Source organism: Apodemus sylvaticus, chromosome 20, assembly GCF_947179515.1.
Source record: "Apodemus sylvaticus chromosome 20, mApoSyl1.1, whole genome shotgun sequence".
NCBI classification, from domain to species: domain Eukaryota; kingdom Metazoa; phylum Chordata; class Mammalia; order Rodentia; family Muridae; genus Apodemus; species Apodemus sylvaticus.
The window spans coordinates 58,627,953-58,644,780 of record NC_067491.1 but is presented as its reverse complement, the minus strand read 5'-3'; the positions used below and the strand labels follow the sequence as shown (position 1 = coordinate 58,644,780).

The window sequence follows — 16,828 nt, the reverse complement described above, 5'->3', positions numbered from 1 at the left end:
CTGTGGGTTGTGCCAGCTCTGATTGGTCACTAATGCTCTGATGACACAGAGAGCCATTGTGAGGAATGACCAAGAGCTGATCATATAGTGCACTGTCCGGGCTCTTTTTTGTCCTTCTGTGCAGAGAGCTGTTTGGTAGTGAACTGCAGGACTCGGTAGTTGGATCAGATTTGGACATCGGTGATTGTTTGGATTTCGACATTGAACATCAGCTACATGTCCACAGACTGAGTTCTTTCCTGCTGTTTCCGTAAACTCAGAAGTTTGGGTTTCTGTTTATGTGATTTCATTCATTTGGGAGCTTTGTTTACAGCTTTGCCTTCTTGTTGTTTGCTTGTTCGTTTAATTATTTTCACTTTGCTCTCTGGATTAACATCCATGTGTTTTCCTTCCTTCCCCCTCCTTTCTCCTTCCTTTCTTCGTTTCTCTTTCCTTCTTCAGTTTGTTTTATTGGTCCTGGGAGACTGGATTTCTTTGTATGGCCTTGGCCAACCTGTAACTTTCTGTGTAGACCAGGGTAGCTTCAAACTCAAAGATTTGCCTGCCTCCGGAGTTCTGGGATGAAATGTGGGAAGAAACCTGAGCAGCTTCCCTCCCTGGCCAACATCCATATTTGTTTTCCTAACTTCTCTTTTGACTTTGTCACTGTCTGTTACTTTCTAGCTCATCCTGCCTCTTATCCTCCAGTCCCCTCAGAGTTCCCCTTCCCTTTAATTCAACCTCAAACCACCAGTATCCTGCATATAAGGAAAAAATTGTGGTATATATCTCTGTTGGACTAAGATGTTCTGTATATCAGAGTGACCTCAACATCCATTCCAGAAAAATACTGACAAATTTTCATTCTTATTCATAGGTGCTGTGTGACTTTTGGCCCCATCCCGTGTAGATACTGTATCTACTGGGGCAAGTTGCATCTCACACATTTCTGGGTAAAGCTATCTTGATGTTTAAGTGTGGCCTTTAGCTCAGTCCTTCAGATGGACATCTTGGGTAAGCTTGTCAATGTTCTGCTCCTTTGAAATCGGGATCCTTGTTCTCCTGGCTAAAATTTTATCTTCCATCACCCTGGTTCTCTTTCTGCTCTGAGCCTTCTTCCTTCTTTCCATCCTCTGTGTTTGTCTTTGCTTTGTTCTGGTTTCCCTGTGTCCTTAGGCAGAGCCAGACTCGTCTATGGAAGTGTCTGTGTCTCTTAATCTCAGAATCTCTAGCAGTAACCTACCTTAGAAGGAATTCTGATCTGTTTTCCCTGCCATCTTTGCTTGCTGTAGCTCCTGGTGACCAAGAGAATGGAAGTGCGATGTCGGGGGACCTCGAGGCCAGTTGTCATGAAGGGAACCCCCTGGCACAGCATTACTATATCCTGGGCACCCTAGATAAAGGGTCTTTTGCAGAAGTCAAAGTGGCTCTCCACCTTATGACCCAGACCATGGTAGCCATCAAGATATTGAAAAGGGGCACAAATATAGACTTCCTGGTCATCTCTGCGATAGATCTTGTGAAATCCCTGAACCATAGTCACATAATACAGTTGTTCCAGATATTTGAGACAAGGCACAAAACGTACCTGGTGATAGAATATGCAGCCCGGGGATCCCTGCTGAAACACATCAACAAGTGTGGGCATCTGGACGAGGAAGAGGCACGTAGGATATTTACAGAACTCTCTTTGGCCGTCAACTATATCCAAAGTCAGAATATTGTCCACCGAGACATCAAGGCCGAGAACATCCTATTGGATTGGGAGGGGCATGTGAAACTTACTGACTTTGGCTTAGGCAAAAGACTGGCCTCTGGGGAAAAGTTCAAAGGATTTTGTGGCACACCACAATATTGTGCTCCTGAAGTGTTTGATCACAAACAATATGATGGCCTCCCAACTGACATCTGGAGTCTCGGTGTAGTATTATACTATTTAGTTATTGGCCACCTTCCCTTCCGAGAGACAGTGCACTCCAAGATAAAGCATCTGATCCTAGCCCGGAGCTGTTGGATCCTGTATCACCTGTCTCCAGAGCTTTGAGACCTATTAAAGAGATTAATGACTATAGACCCCAAAATGAGGCCATCCATTAAAGAAATATTGGTACACCCGTGGCTGTGCCATGATCAAGACCCTTTGAGATCTTCAGAGGAAATCCCTAGAGAACCAGAATCCAACCTCGCTTTTGACATGTTTCTTATGGGGTACAACATTAAAGAGCTCAGGGAGGCTTTGAGGGAACGGAAGTACAATCATGATATGGCGACTTATTTGATTATAAAAAAGAAGTATACCAGGCAGCCCCAATTTTATCACGATGGAGGGCAGGGCAGTACTCTGGACCCTACAAAAGCCCCCAACCCTCCCTGTCCCGTAAGGAAGGGAACCAGTGCCCATACTCTTTCCACCTTCACTTTGCCCACTCTCTCTGAGCTGCCCGGATGTGGAAGGAAAGGCTGTAGGAGGAGGCATAGTGTACCTCCCAGCCTTTCTTCCCTTGAGAGTAGCTTTCTGGAGAACACCTCCCCACTCCAGGGGCTTATGCCTCATGTTGGAAAGAGAACATGCAGAGAGAAGGAGAGAAGCATCAATTCCACAAAATCATCATCAAGAAAAAGAAAGGCAACAACAACAACGCTTACCTCATCATCAAATCCCCATGGTCACTTTTCATATACACACAATCCTCAACCTTTGAAAACACGCAAGATATGGCCCAAGAGAGCTCTAGTGCTACAGACACAAGTAGCAGCATGTCCTCCTGGGAGTCCAGAACCAGCAGCCCTTCCCCCAGTGAGGAGAACCAGGAAGAGAATATAGGCATCGAATCCTTACAAGACACTAGCTCATCCTCAAGGGAAACAGTCCATCAGAAGCAGCTCTGAAGGAGGTCCCAGGGTATGCCCAGAGTCCCACTGAGAAATCGGGCCTGGAGGAGCCTGAAGAAGAGGATTTCCAAAGCCTTAAGGAACTTGTGTTGCTGCCTCCCAGTGAAAAATAACAAGGCCATGGCAGCCAATGAAGAGTGCTTCAGAGACACAGGCTGAAACAAGTAGGTGGGGTGTGATTGGAAAGGATGCACTCTCTAGTTCCTCCTTCCCTTAACATATTCCAGCATGCACACTAAGGGTGTTGGTGACATTGGGTCTATCATGCCAGAGAGAAAAGTCCCATCCTGTTCTTCCTCCTCCTAAGACTACACCTTTCCTCAAAACTTGAGCAACATGTACACAGCAGAGGATAGTGGCCTAATGCTAGGCAAGGATGCTGGAAATGTGTGAAGGGATCAATGGAGCACTTGGGCGGAATCAGCCTGAGGTCCCATGCCATCACAGGGCCAGCACAGCCAAGCATAAGTCCTGCAGATTTCTAAGATTTCTTCTGTCTGTTTCAAGGGCTATCAGAGGCCCTGTGGTCCCTGGAGGATGATACCAGAGAGTGGAGAGGAGTCTGCTGAGGATGCAGACAGGAGCAGGGAGGACAGAGCCAGACAGGAATTTCAGGTGGCTGTATGGCAGAGAGAAGATCTTTCTATAGTGCAGGCTTAAATTAAAGGCAAAATGTTATTTTCCTCTGAAGTCTGAAGGAAGATTCTGAGAAGTTCTGAATGATTTTCCTCCTGTCCCCTGTAGGGAGTTCCACACTGGGCAGCAGTCCCAGGAAAGCTGTGGCCCAGTGAGTTAATCTTCACAGCACTCAGATGCCCCTGGAAGAAACATCCATGGAGTGCTAGTGGTTACCAAGGATACTGATAAGAAACACCAGACTTCAGAGAACCTTCATGCACAGTGAGAATGTCAGCTCAGCAGCCTGTCTCCAGGTGTACTTGTGAGCTGAGGAGAGAGTGGTCCTGGAGGCAGAGGAAGGAACCCAGAAGACCTGACCTGTTGCATGTATCCAACAGATATGTCTGATATTGTAAAGGGGGTAACAGAACTGCGAAGCCATGAGTGTCCATTGGAGTCTAGAAGTGAATACAGAGTGGGCAGAGATGGTTCAGACCCACAGCTCTGATGCAGAGCAGAGCATCCTGATTACTGCACAGTCACACTGAGAGAGATCCTGAAGCCCTCACAAAACTACCAGCTCTAGTCTCTGATTGTCTATGTTGCACTCAAATTTGAGCCATTTGTTGAGTATTCTTTACTTCTGGTTGGACACACAACACACCCACACAACACACACACACAGAGAGACACACAAAGAGGCACAGTCAGTACTAATGCTGTTTCCTTGAAGTGGAGAGAGCCCACGTTACAAAACAAGGTAATTTCATAGTTTGAGTGACTCTGCCTTCTGTAACCTTTCCCCAAATCAATTTTCTCTTGTCTCCACTCCCTTCTGACAAAGTAACTCCCTATTCTCATCCTTTCTGGGAGTCATGGGAAGTGAGCATGGGCATTGTTCCCCACTTTGGCCCAGGGTACACAGCCATGTGCAAGGTGAGGCTGACCTATGCACCATCTTTTGAGGAGATCCAAGGTGAGATCTGAAGTGCTTGCCATTTGATTCCAGAGAAGGTGCTGGTAAAAAGCATTGCAGTGGGGTGGGGGTGGGATGGGGGGGCAATGTTGATGGTAAAACAGATGAGTCCCCCTGACAGGACAGTGTAAGTTTTCCTTTGGGTGGCCCATGGTGACATGCCCCATTCCCTCCAAGTATAAAGACAAAGAGAACTTCAAATGTGTTAAAGAGTAACTCAACCCCTCTGTCCCCTGACACCACTCTGTATTACAAACTATTTGGTGTATATTGATCAGTTTTCCCTTAGAGCTGTCTCCTGGCATGATCATGTCCTTGCTACTTCTGCCATACTGCTGCTGCTACTGCTAATGCTGCTGCTCCCGCTCCTGCTGCTCCTGCTGCTCCTGCTGCTCCTGCTTCTGCTGTGTGTGCTGCTGCTTCATTCTCATGTCCATTGCAAGCAGGGAAAGGCCAGATGCTTATGGAGCCACTCAGTGAGCATTCCAAAGCCTGATGCTCTGGAAACTGCAGAAAACACCAGTGACATCACTCAACACAGAACAAGGTTTGCAGCCAGCCTCACCTGTAGGGACCTGGAAATTGACGCCTTTTCCATCACAGACAACCCGCGTGAAAAAGGGGCACATGGCATCTTCCTGGCTCAGGCCATTGGGAGTGGGTAGTTATTTACAAGGGATGCACAATTGGACTTTTTGTATTTCTTAGCAAATCCTTTTTTATTCAGGTCTTCTTGATAGAAGAGGCACCTGTTCATTGATACAGAGGTAGGGCAAAGCCAGTCCCACAAGTGGGTGGGCTAAGAACAAGAAAAGAAAGATGTGTTCTGATTCCAGGAACATCTGGCACCTTAGCCTTACCACGGTTGTAAGGGAAGACTATCTGAGACATCTTGAGGAATTTCCTCACGGGGAACTGTTCCTTTCTGTTCTGGCAAGAGCCAAGTGACAAGGTCAAGGCACTTCTCAAGTTCCGTCCTTCCATCACCTCCATTCTTGTATGCATGGGGGCAAAGAGAGATAACTGGGTGCTCTTTGGGTTGGCACTACCCACAGCAGCTACATCAACACATGTGTGCAGAACTGATCAATTTTCAAAGGACCCAGAGTGCGGAATCTGTATGGTTGTTGATTTTAGGTATTGTGTGTCTGGGTGAAGACCCAGGATGTGGACAGAGAGCTTGGTACCATGCTGTGCCAGCAACAGAAGTGTTACCAAGAAGAGCCCCCCCACACACATGGCAACCTTGAATAAACCCCTGTATCTGCAAAAGAAGGATGATTATTTTCTTTTCAAAAGAAATTTCAGCTGCCCAATGCCACCAGTCACCATTCTACTGGGCTTAGTGAACAGAACCTGGGTAATTGATGATAATCTACCACATTCATGGCTTGAAGTACATCTCTGAATTCTTCCTGCTACACACTGGTTCATTCCCATTCTTAGGCCAACATCATTTTAGCATCAGGTGTTTGGTCCCTCTATCCAATATTTTCCTCCTTTTGTAGCTTCCTTTTCTCAGAATATTACACTCTCATTTTACCTATCTTGACATAAATGTCAGGATTTCTTGGCCCTTTCTTTCTCTGAAACAGGTTGCTAATGTGAAGCACAGGCTAATCAACTCACATTTTTTTTCTAGGTCCTTTATGTTGTGGTGACAGGTTTGTATCTCTTGCATTTTTAGGCATTCTTCTTCCTTGACTTGTGTCTTGAGCAAGCATTTCATGGGTTCAAACCCTTATCATAACCCCAGGTATTGAGACTTCACAAACATTTACTGTGACTAGAATTTTTCTGTACTTGTTTTTACATTGCCTGTTGACTTCAGTCCCTTAAAGAGTTGATGGCTTGAAGATGTTCTCAGAAGCCATCGTTGATGTGGAGGAACTTTCTGGCAGTGTCTGTCGCACAGCCAGTATATGTTTCTTCCTCTGGAACAATAGGCGGGGGCCCTGTCAAGCACATCCTCCAGAGTAATCTCAACAAGCAAGGCACTTTTACTCAGAGTCCCCTCTATGTACTTAAGTTAAGGGTGTGCAACCTGGGGGTGGTTGGATGGAAAGTTCATTCATGACACGACTGTTAAAAGGTTCTTCGGTGGATATAGTATGTTCATCTAGGGAGTATGTCCATGGGATAGACTAGTAATTATATGTCCTAGCCATAGGTCTAGGCAGAAAATTCAAAAGCTGCTGGCAGAGGATTGTGGGCCCCTGTCGTAGGGGAATATGTGGTACAACAATAAGCTGAAACTTTATTTGAACAAATAGTCCCCAATAGGGTCATGGGAGGGGCTGCTGATAGAAATGGGTGTCCTGTTCCCAAAATAAGCTCTCGAGAACCTCTGTTCCTGCTACACATGACAATGGCCCAGTGGTACTGAACCTTCCCAAAAGGGAAGAAGTTTGAGCTCCCAGAATACTGCTAATGTCATGTGGTATCATTGATTCATTGGTGACATCCTTGATAGAAGCCTGACACCTGTTCATTATATACTTGACACCTAGGATACTAGACCCGTCTTGGGGTGGATCAGTGTGTGCATCTGCTAGGTACAAATGCTTAAAATCGTAAAAAGTATGATAGTGCCCCATAGATACTGATCTGCTTTGTACACAGCCTAAGACCCAGTTCCATAGAATTGTGTCTTCTATGAGGTCACTTAGGGGATAGGCTGTGGATATTTTATCCGACATGGAAGTACAATATGGTGGTCCCTGGCTATTGCTCCTTCCTGGAACATGCCCTTTCTTTGCCTCCCCTAGGTGTTGTCCTGTTACGGTGTCACGCTGCAGTCCCATCCCTGGTCACTGCTTTTGCCTTGAGGAACAGTATGTGGCTGCTTGCGCACTAGTCCTGCCTTGTAATAAAAATGGGCTGGGTCCTCTGGACACTGGACACTTAGGAGGTCATTGCATGTTCTCCGGGTTACTAATATTACAAAGCAGTCACTATTTGATGCTAGAGGCTACTTGACCAGTCTTTGTGCAATAAATATATGGCGTCTACCCCATGAGATTTGGCTGACCAAAGGAACTTGAGTTGCCCTTAGGTCCAGTATGCATTCAGTGTTTAAGATACCAAGCATCTGAGTGTGTGTAGCATTTACTTGCATCCTAGGTTTTGGGTCTGTCCTAGAGTGGCCTTTCGTGGCCTAAATACTATGTTTGCCCTAGTACAAGCGTACAGTAAATCTGGGTCTTGAGACCGTCTCAAGACCAGCATGATGATGGGGCACTCAGATCTGGGCCTTGCTTCCACTTAGCAGAGAACTGGGCTCACTTGTGGAGCTGTATGCAAGATGACCTCTTAGATACTGGAGACATGTTGTGTGTGTGTGTGTGTGTGTGTGTGTGTGTGTGTGTGTGTGTGTGTGTAATTTCCTTTGGTTTTTTTCCTGTGCAACTTTTTATTTGCTGTGTTTTCTTTGGTGCTAACCTGCTCAGAATGGATTTTTCCTTCTAGTATCTTCTTTGGGCTGGATTTGTAGATGTTATTTAGTGTCTTTTCCCACAGAATATCTTATTTTCTCCATCTCTGTTGATTGAGAGGTTTGCTGGATATCATAGTCTGGAATGACATATCTGGTGTCTTAAAGTCTGTAAGTCAGCTTTCTAGGTCTTTCTGGGTTTTAGAGTATCTGTTGAGAATTCTGGTGAAATTTAAACACATTTGCCTTCATATGGTACTTTCCCTCTTTCCCTTTCTGCTTTAAATATTTTTCCTATATATAGTTTTTTAATAATATATACATATATACATATATACATAAATACATATACATATACATATATATCTGATTATCTTTTGGTGGAAGATCTTTTCTGGCTCAATCTATGTGGTTTTTTGTAAGCTACATGTACATTTATAGATATCTCTTTAGTTTGGGGAAATTTTCCTCTATAATTTTATTGAAAATAAAATTATTTATCAGGAAATAAAGTTATTTCCTGATCCTTTGACCTGGGAATATTTTTTCTATTGCTATTATTCTGAGGTTTGGTCTTTTCTTTCTTTTTAATTTTTTTTTTAAATTTTACATTCCATATTTTATTCCCCCCCATCCGCCCTCCCGACTATTCCACATCCCACCTCCTCCCTACCGCCTCTCTCCACAGGATTTTCCAAACTCCCACCCCACCCCACCTGACCTCTAAACTTCCTTGGGCCTTCAGTCTCTTGAGGGGTAAGTGCATCATCTCTGATTGAACACAGATCCAGCAGTCCTCTGCTGTACATTTGTTGGGAGCTTCATATCAACTGTTGTATGCTGCCTGTTTGGTGGTCCAGTGTTTGAGAGAGTTCAGGGGTGAAGTTAATTGAGACTGCTGATCCTCCTACAGAGTTACTCTCCTCCTCATCCCTAATTCCATCACAGGAGTATTGTTTTCCTTTAATTTTGTTTCTGTTCTGATCTTCTGTCCTGGGTTGCCTGCAGTTCTGGTGATCAGTCAGACTTCAGGTCCAGTGCGGTCTCTTTTCTAAGACTTTTTGGCCTGGACAACCTCTTGGATTTGGATTTGGGGAACCACCATCACCTCTTGATCCCTAGAACTGGCATGACCTCTGGGAATGTAAAGATCTTCTAGCAACATTGTAGTGTCTAATATGGTTGCCCAGGAGATGGGGTGTAGTTTATGGTTTTGGGGTACACTTTAAGGGGAGCTCGTATGCAGGGGACCATGTCTTACCTTGGGTCCCTACTGCCCACATGGCCTCTGGGAAAGCTTCCAGAGTCATGGACCAGAATATAGAACCCAGAGCATTGGGTGCCTTTAGGTGATGTTAGGCCTACTTTAAAGGGAAAGTGTGGGGCAGCAGCAGAGCCGGCGGCAGTGCAGCAGTGGCTGGTCCAGCTGAAGGGCCAACAGCAGTGGAACCAAGGCGACACAGGGTCCAGTTAGGCCCTGCGCCCATGACCACTGACCTTCGCTGACCAGCCGGGCGGCAAGCAGCTGCGGTTGTGCAGCGCCTTTCGCTGCACGGAAGCCACTTCAAAACTCAGCCTCCCGCCAGTCAGGAGAGGCTCATCTCCATCTTGGTTTCAGATTCCAGAGATTGGACAGACTGAGGTACACAAACATAATCTGAGGCCAACACCGTGGTGGTCTGAGCCCGACAGGCGTTGGCCTGCACCCAGACCCTGGGCGGGTCGGGGGGCCATTGGGGTGCCAACACAGCCAGGAGGATTTTTGCCCAGGCCTGCGCGCGCGCCGCCATTTTCCCTGCAGGACTACAGAGAGCTCTGGCGGGCAGACCTGTAACAGGCATAGCCTGAGGCTAACAAAGAGGGGGTCTAGGCCCCAAAAGGCACAGGACTGACCCCAAGAACTGGGCGGCTTGGTGGGCCATCTGTGAGTCAACCCACCCAGGAGGTTGTTAGCACAGCAGACTCTCCCGGCGCTTTCAGGGAGCGCGGGCGCGCACGCCCACCATCCTAGTCACCTGGTGGACCCAATTAACAGTCATAGCCCTAGGGGAACTTTGCTCGGACCTTGTCCTCCCAGGCTTTTGCCTGGACTCAGGGACTGGGCGGTCAGGCTAACCTTGTGTGCGCCAGTCCGGTTGGAGGATCGGGTGCCCAGTGGAGTGAAAAAGCCTTGGGAAGAAAGCAGGGGACAGAGATGCAAATATCAACAACAGAATACAAGAGATAGAAGAAAGAATCTCAGATGCTGAAGATTCCATAGAAACCATGGACTCAACAGTTAAAGAAAATGCAAAATGCAAAAAGCTTGTAACCCAAAATATCCAGGAAATCCAGGACACAATGAGAAGACCAAACCTAAGGATTATAGGCATAGATGAGAGTGAAGATTTACCACTTAAAGGGCCAGCAAATATCTTCAATAAAATTATGGAAGAAAACTTCCCTAACCTAAAGAGAGAGATGCCCATGAATATACAAGAAGCCTACAGAACTCCAAACAGACTGGACCAGAACAGAAATACTTCCCGTCACATGATAATCAAAACACCAAATGTTCTAAACAAAGAAAGAATACTAAAGGCAGTAAGAGAAAAAGGCCAAGTAACATATAAAGGAAGACCTATCAGAATCACAGCAGACTTTTCACCTGAGACTATGAAGGCTAGAAGGTCCTGGGCAGATCTCATGCAGACTCTAAGAGAACACAAATGCCAACCAAAACTACTATATCCAGCAAAACTCTCAATCACCATAGATGGAGAAACTAAGATATTTCATGACAAAACCAAGTTTACCCAATATCTATCCACAAACCCAGCCCTAAAAAGGATAATAGGAGGACAACACCAATACAAGGAGGGAAACTTCACCCTGGAAAAAGCAAGATAGTAACCTTTCATCAAACCCAAAAGAAGTTAAGCATTCAAATTTAAAAAATAACGTCAAAAATGATAGGAAGTAACAATCACTATTCCTTAATATTACTTAACATCAATGGACTTAATGCCCCAATAAAAAGACACAGACTAACTGACTGGATACGTAAACAGGACCCTACATTTTGCTGCTTACAGGAAACACACCTCAGGGTCAAAGACAAACACTACCTTAGAGTAAAAGGCTGGAAGACAATTTTACAAGCAAATGGTCTCAGGAAAAAAGCTGGAGTAGCCATTTTAATATCAGATAAAATTGACTTTCAACCCAAAGTCATCAAAAGAGACCCTGAGGGACACTTCTTGCTGGTCAAAGGAAAAATACAAAAAGAAGAACTGTCAATCCTGAACATCTATGCCCCAAATGCAAGGGCACCCTCTTTCGTAAAAGAAACATTATTAAAACTAAAAGGACACATTGCACCTAACACAATCATTGTGGGTGACTTCAACACTGTACTTTCCTCAATGGACCGATCAAGAAAACAGAAACTAAACAGGGACACAATGAAACTAATCGAAGCTTTGGACCAATTAGATTTAACAGATATATATAGAACATTCTATCCTAAAACAAAAGAATATACCTTTTTCTCAGCACCTCATGGTACCTTCTCCAAAATCGACCATATAATTGGTCACAAGACAGACCTCAACAAATATAAGAAGATAGAACTAATCCCATGCCTCCTATCTGATCACTATGGAGTAAAAGTGGTCTTCAATAGCAACAGAAACAACAGAAAACCCACATACACGTGGAAACTGAACAATACTCTACTCAATGATACCTTGGTCAAGGAAGAAATAAAGAAAGAAATTAAAGACTTTTTAGAACACAATGAAAATGAAAACACAACATACCCAAATCTATGGGACACAATGAAAGCAGTGCTAAGAGGAAAACTCATATCCCTCAGTGCCTCCAAAAAGAAAATGGAGAGAGCATACAATACCAGGTTAATGACGCACCTGAAAGCCCTAGAACAAAAAGAAGCTATTTCACCCAGGAGGAGTAGAAGGCAGGAAATCATCAAACTCAGGGCCGAAATCAATCAAGTAGAAACAAAGAGAACCATACAAAAAATCAACAAAACCAGGAGCTGGTTCTTTGAGAAAATCAACAAGATAGATAAACCCTTAGCCAGACTGACCAAAGGGCACAGAGAAAGTATCCAAATTAACAAACTTAGAAATGAAAAGGGAGATATAACAACGGAAACTGAGGAAATCCAAAAAATCATCAGATCCTACTACAAGAGCCTGTACTCAACACAACTGGAGAATCTGGAGGAAAAGAACAATTTCCTTGACAGATACCAAATACCAAAATTAAATCAGGACCAACTAGACCATCTAAACAGTCCCATAATGCCTAAAGAAATAGAAGGAGTCATAGAAAGTCTTCCAACCAAAAACAGCACAGGACCAGATGGCTTCAGTGCAGAATTCTACCAGACCTTCAAAGAAGAGTTAACACCAATACTCTTCAAACTATTCCACAAAATAGAAATGGAAGGAACACTTCCCAATTCCTTCTACGAAGCCACAATTACGCTGATACCAAAGCCACACAAAGATCCAACAAAGAAAGAGAACTTCAGACCAATTTCCCTTATGAACATCGATGCAAAAATACTCAATAAAATTCTTGCCAACCGAATCCAAGAACACATCAAAACAATCATCCACCATGATCAAGTAGGCTTTATGCCAGGAATGTAGGGTTGCTTCAATATACGGAAATCCATCAATACAATCCACTACATAAACAAACTCAAAGAACAAAACCACATGGTCATTTCATTGGATGCTGAAAAAGCATTTGACAAAATTCAGCATCCTTTCATGCTTAAAGTCTTGGAGAGAACAGGAATTCAAGGCACATACCTAAACATAGTAAAAGCAATATAGAGCAAACTGGTAGCCAGCATCAAACTAAATGGAGAGAAACTTGAAGCAATCCTACTGAAATCAGGGACCAGACAAGGCTGCCCCCTTTCTCCTTATCTTTTCAATATTGTACTTGAGGTAGTAGCTAGGGCAATTCGACAACATAAGGAGGTCAAAGGGATACAAATTGGAAAGGAAGAAGTCAAACTATCATTATTTTCAGGCGACATGATAGTCTACCTAAGTGACCCAAAAAACTCCACTAGAGAGTTCCTACAGCTGATAAACAACTTCAGCAAAGTGGCAGGTTATAAAATCAACTCAAGCAAATCAGTGGCCTTCCTATACTCAAAGGATAAGCAGGCTGAGAAAGAAATTAGGGAAATGACCCCCTTCACAATAGCCACAAACAGTATAAAGTATCTTGGGGTGACTCTTACCAAACATGTGAAAGATCTGTATGACAAGAACTACAAGAGTCTGAAGAAGGAAATGGAAGAAGACCTCAAAAAATGGGAAAACCTCCCATGCTCATGGATCGGTACAATCAATATAGTTAAAATGGCCATTTTGCCAAAAGCAATATACAGATTCAATGCAATAACCATCAAACTCCCAACTCAATTCTTCACAGACTTAGAAAGAGCAATTATCAAATTCATCTGGAACAACAAAAAACCCAGGATAGCTAAAACTATTCTCAGCAACAAAAGAAAATCTGGGGGAATCAGTATCCCTGACCTCAAGCAATACTACAGAGCAATAGTGTTAAAAACTGCATGGTATTGGTACAGTGACAGGCAGGAGGATCAATGGAACAGGATTGAAGATCCAGAAATGAACCCACACACCTATGGCCACTTGATCCTCGACAAAGAGCCTGAAAACATCCAATGGAAAAAAGATAGCCTTTTCAACAAATGGTGCTGGTTCAACTGGAGGTCAGCAGGCAGAAGAATGGGAATTGATCCATCCTTGTCTCCTTGTACTAAGCTCAACTTCAAATGGATCAAGGACCTCCACATAAAGCCAGACACTCTGAAGCTAATAGAAAAGAAACTGGGGAAGAGCCTTGAGGACATCGGTACAGGGAGAAAGTTTATGAACAGAAAACCAATAGCGTATGCTCCAAGAGCAAGAATTGACAAATGGGACCTCATAAGGTTATAGAGTTTCTGTAAAGCAAAGGACACCATCAAGAGGACAGACTGGCAACCAACAAATTGGGAAAAGATCTTCACCAATCCTACATCAGATAGAGGGCTAATATCCAATATATATAAAGAACTCAAGAAGTTAAGACTCCAGAAAACCGAACAACCCTATTAAAAATGGGGTACAGAGTTAAACAAAGAATTCTCACCTGAAGAACTTCGGATGGCAGAGAAGCATCTTAAAAAATGCTCAACTTCATTAGTCATTGGGGCAATGCAAATCAAAACAACCCTAAGATTTCATCTTACACCAGTCAGAATGGCTAAGATTAAAAATTCAGGAGACAGCAGGTGTTGGAGAGGGTGTGGAAAAAGAGGAACACTCCTCCACTGCTGGTGGGGTTGCAAATTGGTACAACCACTCTGGAAATCAGTGTGGCGGTTCCTCCGAAAACTGGGCACCTCACTTCCAGAAGTTCCTGCTATACCACTCCTGGGCATATATCCAGAGGATTCCCCACCATGTAATAAGGATACATGCTCTACTTTGTTCATACCAGCCCTATTTATAATTGCCAGATGCTGGAAAGAACCCAGTTATCCCTCAACAGAAGAGTGGATGCAAAAAATGTGGTAAATCTACACAATGGAGTACTATTCAGCCATTAGAAACAATGAATTCATGAAATTCTTAGGCAAATGGATGGAGCTAGAGAACATCATACTAAGTGAGGTAACCCAGGCTCAAAAGGTGAATCATGGTATGCACTCACTAATAAGTGGTTATTAATCTAGAAAACTGGAATACTCAAAACATAATCCACACATCAAATGAGATACAAGAAGAAAGGAGTAGTGGCCCCTGGTTCTGGAAAGACTCAGTGAAACAGTATTCGGCAAAACCAGAACGGGGAAGTGGGAAGGGGTGGGAGGGAGGACAGGGGAAGAGAAGGGGGCTTATGGGACTTTCGGGGAGTGGGGGGGTTAGAAAAGGGGAAATCATTTGAAATGTAAATAAATTATATCGAATACAAAAAGTTAAAAAAAAAAGAAAGATACACTAATGTAGGGCTCAGTGTAAAAAGAAGTAAATGTAGTCTTTCTGTATCTTTTAAGGAAAAGTGAAACTAAATAGTTTTTGAATTGAAGCCTTTACAAAAATACGGAAAGTTATTTGTGACAAGAAATATGTGATTAAATAATATTAGGAGCATTTATTTTTCTCCTCTGAGTTTTATTCACAAAGATTTAGTTCTTAAAATCTATTCTGGAGGAACAAAGAAAACATAAATTTAACTATTAAGTAGTTGTTTTCCTGAAAATCTTTCAAAAAGTTTTCCAACACAGTAAACTAATAGCCACGAACTTATCTCAATATGAAAAGGAACTTACATCCCCTACTCTACCCTTAATTTCATCACAGAACCCAGAAGTAGTTAAAAGAGAAAAGGCCTACTAACTTTTCTCAAACATCCATATATTCACTATAACACCTGTGCGAACTTCTTTCCATCAAAAATGAAAGAAGCTGGGGAAAGATAATGAATGCTTTGAACACATATTGGTAGTTTCCAACCAAGATCACATGAGATGAAAACATTTTCAAACTGAAAGAAATTTATAAATAAAAATGAATTCGTGTCATATATCCCAGACTAAAAAATCATTTTACATAAGAAATTCAATGAAAAATGTCTATTTCAAAATTGAATTCGCATCTTCTATTGGAAATTTAGAAATATTTTTGAGAACTGGCATAAAAAATTGAATTAGTTATTGCCATGTAATTTGGTATTTTCTAGTTTGAAAATATGTGCTTCAAATGTATTACAAAATATAAATAAAAGAGAGGTAAAAAGCAAAAAATAAGAATACTTCAATATACAACTAAAATAAATAGGCTCTCGGTATGAGATTTTATGGGTGTTTTCATTGTCAATTTGACACAATCAAGATTTATGTAATAAAAGAAAAACCACAATTGAAAATCCTTTGAAGGGCTGGACTGTAGCAAAGAGTTTTGTACATACTCATGTTTAGTGGTTGCTGTGGGCTGCGCTGCCTCACTGGGTTGGTGCAGCTCTGAGGAGGTGATCACAAGCTACATAGCAAAGCAGGTCAGAGGCAGAGCAGGCAGCACCACACCCCAGTGGACTCACCTTCAGTTCTTACCTCCTTATCCTCCCTTCAATTCCTGCATAGTTTCCTCAGTGATATATTTATAATGTATAATGTGAAAAAATACCCTTTTCTCCAGAAAAGGATACTCTTCATGGGGTTTTTGGAAAGAAGTATAAACCTTAACTTGTGTGATTATTCACTTTAGAATACTCATATCTCCATACCAAAAGTGACAAGGAGACATGGTTGTAATAACAATCCAATGAGTTTGAAGCATAAAATGTAGTAGGGTAAAGGGAAACTTGACTGTGCATTCATGATCAACTTCATTTCCACCAGGTATGGATCAGTGTGTGCAGTGTCCAGAAACTCATTATGCAAATGCAGAGAAGACACACTACCTGGAGAAAACTGTCACCTTTCTGGCCTATGATGATCCCTTGGGGAAGGGACTCACACTCGTGTCCCTTGGATTTTCTACTCTCACAGCTCTTGTTATTGGGGTCTTTGTAAACCACAGAGACACTTCAGTAGTTAAGGCCAATAACAGATCTTTCAGTTACATCCTGCTCATCACTCTGACCCTCTGTTTCCTCTGTCCATTTCTCTTCCTTGGTCTTCCAAACACAGCCACATGTATCCTGCAACAGAACGTGTTTGGACTTCTGTTCACTGTGACTCTATCCACTGTGTTGGCCAAAACCATCACCGTAGTTATGGCCTTCAAGATTACAGCTCCAGGAAGAAAGATCAGATGGTTGCAGATATCACAGGTCCCTAAGTGTGTCATTCCACCTTGCACTCTGATAGAAGTACTTCTCTCTGG

The 16,828-nt window shown here is 43.1% G+C and overlaps 1 pseudogene; it reads left to right on the top strand.

Moving 5' to 3' along the window:
* Positions 1-1,300: 1,300 nt before the first annotated feature.
* LOC127670638 (sperm motility kinase X-like) lies at positions 1,301-2,109 on the top strand (annotated as a pseudogene).
* Positions 2,110-16,828: the final 14,719 nt, after the last annotated feature.